The 6,000-nt window shown below is 38.7% G+C and overlaps 1 protein-coding gene across 1 annotated transcript in view; it reads left to right on the forward strand.

Annotated features, from left to right (window-relative positions):
* Positions 1-4,548, forward strand: part of ATRNL1 (attractin like 1) — a 576,314-nt gene extending 571,766 nt beyond the window's left edge. The window contains exon 30 of the mRNA XM_074875364.1: positions 4,439-4,548. The gene's annotated coding sequence lies outside the window, so the exon portion shown is untranslated. The remainder of the gene's footprint in view (positions 1-4,438) is intronic.
* The last annotated feature ends 1,452 nt before the right edge of the window (positions 4,549-6,000 follow it).

Below are 6,000 nucleotides of genomic sequence, written 5' to 3' on the forward strand. Positions count from 1 at the left end.
TTCACTAACACAAAAAGACTAGGGAGCAAGCAAATGCACGGATATTTAAAGGGAAAAGCTTTATTTCTTATTTTCTTAGATCAGAGTGGACTGTAAAACAACAGGGAACAATGAGATCAACCTTCAATAGCCTTGTTTTCCTCGTTTTTTTTTTTCTCTTTTTGCCAGTCAAGCTTCCTTTTCTTGGTATAAATCAAAACAGAACAACTAGGAAATTTTTCTCACAAAAACATGCTTTTTAATAAAAAAAAAAAAAAAAAGAAAATAATGTTTATTGAGAGGGATTGTTTTCTGGATATGTACAATACTAATGCAGGAGGATTATGCTAACAGAAAATGCCAAACATCATGAATTGACTTCCAAAGTGCGGACGGTCCAAAGTGTAATGTCCTCAGAGTAATGTCTAAGTCAACAGGAACAAGTAAACAGTGTTTTTATTTTTTTTACAACAAATTACCAGCCATTATGACTGAAGACCTGACACATAATAACCTGCAGTGAGATGTACAGAAATCCATAAGACAACATAGAATTTACACGAGAAGGTAACTGTTTGTATAAGAATTTTGTCCAGAAAATAGAAGCATGTTCTAGACAGATAGTTTTGGGAAAAGATAAGGGAAAAAAAAAAAAAAAAGGAAGGAAAAAACCCAAGAAAATACTAATACTGGATATCCTCAGTTCACAGTGAATGCCAGTCTTCCTGGGTCCCAGTGCTACCTGTTACCTTTACCTGCATCCTTTCTGTCTATCCTCAATTAATCCCTTTATTTACTTTTATCCCTTTAATTACTTTTACCTGAGCCTTCCCCTGCTATTTCCTCTTTGCTGCAGCTCTTGTCAGCTTGCACTTTACACAAAAAGTGCAAACTTTGACATACCCTCAGGTCAAAGACACATACACCTTCCCAGCATGAGTGGTACTAATCACAGCTAATCATTTCAGGACTAAGTAATGATACACAAAACATCATACAAACCCCATTAAACAAACTCAGCTACAATAATTTTGAAGGAGGAGAGAGCACAGAGATTCATAATTGCCACCAGTTAAGTTTCCCTTGTGTTGCAGTGCTTTGAAGTAATTTCTTCCACTGCCTGCCTTTTGGATTTGTGGTTTTGTATACCTCACTTCTACTGTGACCCTCCCAGAGAGGAGGCAATATAAAATTCAAGACCATATTTTTGCTTTCAGTTTTCACCTCCACTTACTCTTCTTCACAAGCAGTGTGTGACTCAACTCAGTCCGGTTGAGCACTCCCAACTGTCAGATGCAATCCACTGTGGGACTTTGTTCCACCTCTAACCGTTCTTACAAACACTCTTCCTGAATTCACTTTCACTTAAGGGGTAGTTTTTGTCCCACCTCAAAGCATGCAGAGGATGTCATTACTAATAATCGGGTCTGGAGGTGTGGGAAGGAAACACTGTGCTCCCATCAGCTGCGTTTTAGTTAGCATACTCCTGAGAGAATTGCTTCACCTCTCAAAGGGGGAAGAGTTTCCATGGGCCAATTCAGAAAGTCAAAGGAAAAAAAAAGTATGATTTCTTTGTCTACTACCTAGCAGGACATACATTTCTATTTCTCAGCAGTGTGCTCTCTGCAGTGTCTCCTGCTAAAATAAATGTTTGCTCCCTAAACAGTAATTTTTGCATCTTCAGTCTTTCTCCTGTTTTTGACAAAAGCTTCTTTCTGTCATATATATCCTATTCCATAAACATTATCAGGAGAGTACCATGATGTTTTAATTTTATTTTGAAAATTACTCCACAGTTTCAGCAGATTTGTTGGCTTTTATGCTTGAAGGAGTTTACATCTCCCCATGGTTCAGTAAATCTATGGGGTTTAGCTTTTGTACCTTTTAAGCTTCCACCTAAAGACAAGCACAGTGGACAAAATAAAACTATGCTGTGCAGAACAGCTAAGGAGTTGGAGCTAGCAAGCCTGGCATGACCTACTTGTCAGCTTACAGATCTGAAAAGGTTTATTAGTGTGGTCTAAGTGAACTTTGCACTGGCTAGACAGGCCTGGGTGATGAAGTAGACACAACGGCTGGGTACAATAGAGACCCGCTAGTGCCAGCACACCTCGTGTTATCAGGGCATCTGTGGCCAGGCAGAAGAATGCTGCTGCCTGTTAGTGCCCACTGTGGTACTCCTTTTATGCAAATAGCCAGTAAATATGGACTGAGATTACTGACCTGAGTTGGATTTAGGTTACTGAGACTGATACAAAGAACTGGGTGGCATCAGTCAACCATTTTCAGCTCTTTGGTGCTTCCAAGCAGGTCGAGCAAATAAACTCAGAAAAGGGTGGAGTGGGGGCTGTATTTCAGACAAGAATAAAACATAACAGTTTGCACTTACAACAGCAGGACTTTGAATGTCACCTCCTACTGTTAAAGCAATGTCCAGCTGAAGGGGTCATGAGGAGCTTTGCATCATTGATACCAATGCTGGAAAACTGCTTGACATGAGCTGGCCAACATGGGGAGTAGTGTAATGCCACGACGCCACCTCTAATTACTTATGTTTATCCATAACATCAATTCACAGAATGAGTGGCTTGAAGAAGCCTAAAAACAAACATGGCCTCATTTACTGGAAGCTGAATCCCCAAAACTGCTCACAGGAGTTCCATAAGGACTGAAGGCACTGGGCAGGGGGTGTTCAATGCTTTGGAGGACAGAAATCTGTAAGAGGTCAATTATTGTGGTATTTTGGCAGAAGGAATTTGAAGAAAATTACACTTAAATCTATGACTCATCTTCTCCTGGATTCTAGGAAATTCTCCTCAGATTAAAAAGTAGTGCAAAAGAATTAAAGTGTGTTGGAATCACTAAAAGCAGGGGGAAAATGGGCTAAGTGGAACCCTTGCTGAAGTGGGATGAGGTTTGCCTGCTGTAATCTAGGCAGCAATTAGCTCTAAGTGTATTCATGGCAAAGTTCAGCTACTGGCACCTGGCAAAGGTAAAACGGCAGAAACTGCAGCTGCTCTGGTTAAATGTGTTCAGAGAACTTCACTGAGTAGTCTGGATGGTACCAGTTTATAATACCACAATCTATACTGATAAGAAATGCTACTGAGAAATTGGTTGACTGTGCTCTTTTAAACTTCAGATAATCTTTAGGCCACATCTTGACTCTGTTGCTCTGGCTTTTATGAATGATAAAAGAGAAGGAGCATCTAAGTAGGAGTTGCAGGACTTCGCTTCTGATTATTCAGGTGATCACATCTAATATGTATCTATTAAGCACAACCATCCCCTGAAGGCAAACATACTCTGATGAGGAGAACACGAAACAAGGGTGTATGAAAGTCAGGATAATATTGAGTTAAAAATGGGAATTCACCACCCTCCCTGATTTTACCTCAAAAATGGACCCATCGAAATTTCCCAATGAAACTTCTTACTCTTGGAAAAAAAATACTACTTAGTGAGACGTTATCTATTTGACTGAAATTCCAACTGGAAAATACATTAGAAGTATTTAAATATTTATAAAAGATTGTGAGAGTTTAAAACTTTTTAATCCTTATTCAGTGCTAAACTAAATTTTAAATTCCACCCGGGGAATAGCAGCATCATGTTTCAGCTTGTTCTAGTCAAACCAGTGCTAAAGAGATAAAATAGGAACTTGCAATTTCCTCCCCCCGTCAAGGTGTTGGTCGCTCAGTAGAGACATATTCCTGATCACATTTTTTTTCTCAAAAACGAAAGCTGTAATTAAAAAAAAAAAAAACAAAAAAAAAAAACACAATACTGAGGCAAACCTATAAAGTAGACTGCTGTAGAGTATGGAGAAAATGACCTTCCGAAGTTGAAGGAGAAGCTGAAATAGCCAATAATTGAAATGTCATAGGAGGAACTGAGCTATAAGAAAAAGCAAATATTTAAAGATGAGAAATATTTAACAAGTCACTGTATTAATTTCTCTGTCAGGTTCATCAGAAGCAAATATATTTCTATTTGATGTCAGGGACATCAGGTAAAATCTGACTAACCTCATGGGCATAAAACAACCTTGGAGGCGTCTTTAGCCCAGAATAGTTTTAATGCAAAGTCCCATATATTTTTCAGTGAGGCAGATCCACCTTGGTGTTGAAGACAAACAATTGCATTTTATGAAAGAAAGCTATAATTGCTGTACAAATAACTGCTCATTCTTCCATCTTTTACTACTTGCTCTGAAGGAGCTGCTGTTCTGGCAGAATCCAGCTCTTTTATTACAAGGTAAGTACAAGATACTCCTGTCACTTGACATACACAAGATGTATGTCCCTTCAGGGAGCTGTTCAGAGTTTTGCTCTTATCCTTCACTGGTTTCTCACCATCTCTCCTCCATGGAAATATCATCATGATTAAGCCAACAATCACAAATTAAAATTAGATTGAGATTTCAAGGTGATTCTTTCTCTGTTTTCTTCCTCTCCAGCCTAATGGCACAGGCTTAGCAAAGGTGTATACTTTCATGTTTTCAGTCTACTGATTCAAACTGCAACATCCCTCAAATCATGAACAGCCTCATATTCAAAAGGTTGGGTCTTAGAGGGACATAATTTCATTGAAAAAAAAGTTTGGGAACAGGTCTCCAGACCGACCCTGTCTATGCAATGCTCTGAAATGCTTAAGAACTCCTGTTCCTCCCAATTCCTCCTAATGACACAGTGGGAATGAAGCTGGTTGATGGCACGTGGCCAGTACCCCAGTGAAGATGGATGGTCGGCTCCTGTGCAGTGCTCGCTACCTCCCTCTCCATTCTCTTGAGGCAGCCAGGACTTCAGGGAGCCAAGTCAGTGAAACGAGGGCTGCACTCCTCGGTACTGAGCACATCACTGCGCAGACACTCCTGTAGGGCTGCTGCCCGCCCGTGGCTGCCACTGCCTGCCCTGGCTCTGCTGCGCTAGGCAAGGGAAACCCTCAGCTGCTGTTATCGTTACTCATACCTGAAAGGTTCACCTTCAGTGCTGCTTTTATTGGACTAGCTTGTGGAATTAATATCTACGCTAAATACTGCAAAACCTTAGCCCTAAATTTTGGTTCAGTCTGAATTTTATCTTTGTGTGCACTACTCTTAAAAAGAAATGTAATGATCCGGTTATTTAACACGGCAGAGTACACACACTCCTAATAATACTAATGACAATGTCTGTTCCATTATGTTAAATGAAAAAGATGACTTGTATATGTTTACAGTAGCCCATAATTTAATTTAATTTACACACAACTGAACTGGTTAAATTTACAATGTAAATAGTAGATCATCTGTATGTACATCCTGTATTTGGACAGTTCTTAAATTATTGTTATATTGATATAAAGCCCAGCCTAGGCTTGTTCATTGAGCACTCAACACATGGCATTTTAGTGACTGAAAGGGAAAAAAATTAAACAATTTGCATACTTCTGTACTGCAGCAAATGACTGCACTAACAAGGTCACCATGCTAAATTGACATCATCCACACCACATCCAACTTCTAAAAATTCTCCAATATTTGCATGGTGATGCCTGTAAAAACCTCATTAAGTGTCAGACTCTTAAGGTTTTTTTATCTCTTGCCTGTTTAATAAGCAATTTATTTTTTTAATTAAGAATTCAGTATGCTTTTAATTTACACAGGAAAAAAAGCCTGAGTGCTCTGTTTTGCTTGTGGTAACATGGCTAGCTGTACAAAACACGATTTCTTCCTCTACTACATACATAATTGTATTTCCAAAGGTAACTCTCATTGAATCAGATAACTAGCAATTTCTTTTGTAATCAGAACCTAATTAGGTTGTTGTTTACAGTGTAAGTGATCAATAGCTTTTTTTCTGGATCACACAGTGTCAAAGCTCTAATAATTGGTATTAAATGTAACAGAGATACTGTAGTCAAACCAAATGTAAAAAAATCTTCAGAAAGTATGTACTATACTGGGAGGTTATTAAAATTCCCGATACTGCTTAAAATGTTTAATGTGCTGAATAGAAATGATATTTTAAAGAAAGCTTT

Source organism: Strix uralensis, chromosome 7 (genome assembly GCF_047716275.1).
Source record: "Strix uralensis isolate ZFMK-TIS-50842 chromosome 7, bStrUra1, whole genome shotgun sequence".
In the NCBI taxonomy this organism is placed as follows: Eukaryota; Metazoa; Chordata; class Aves; order Strigiformes; family Strigidae; genus Strix; species Strix uralensis.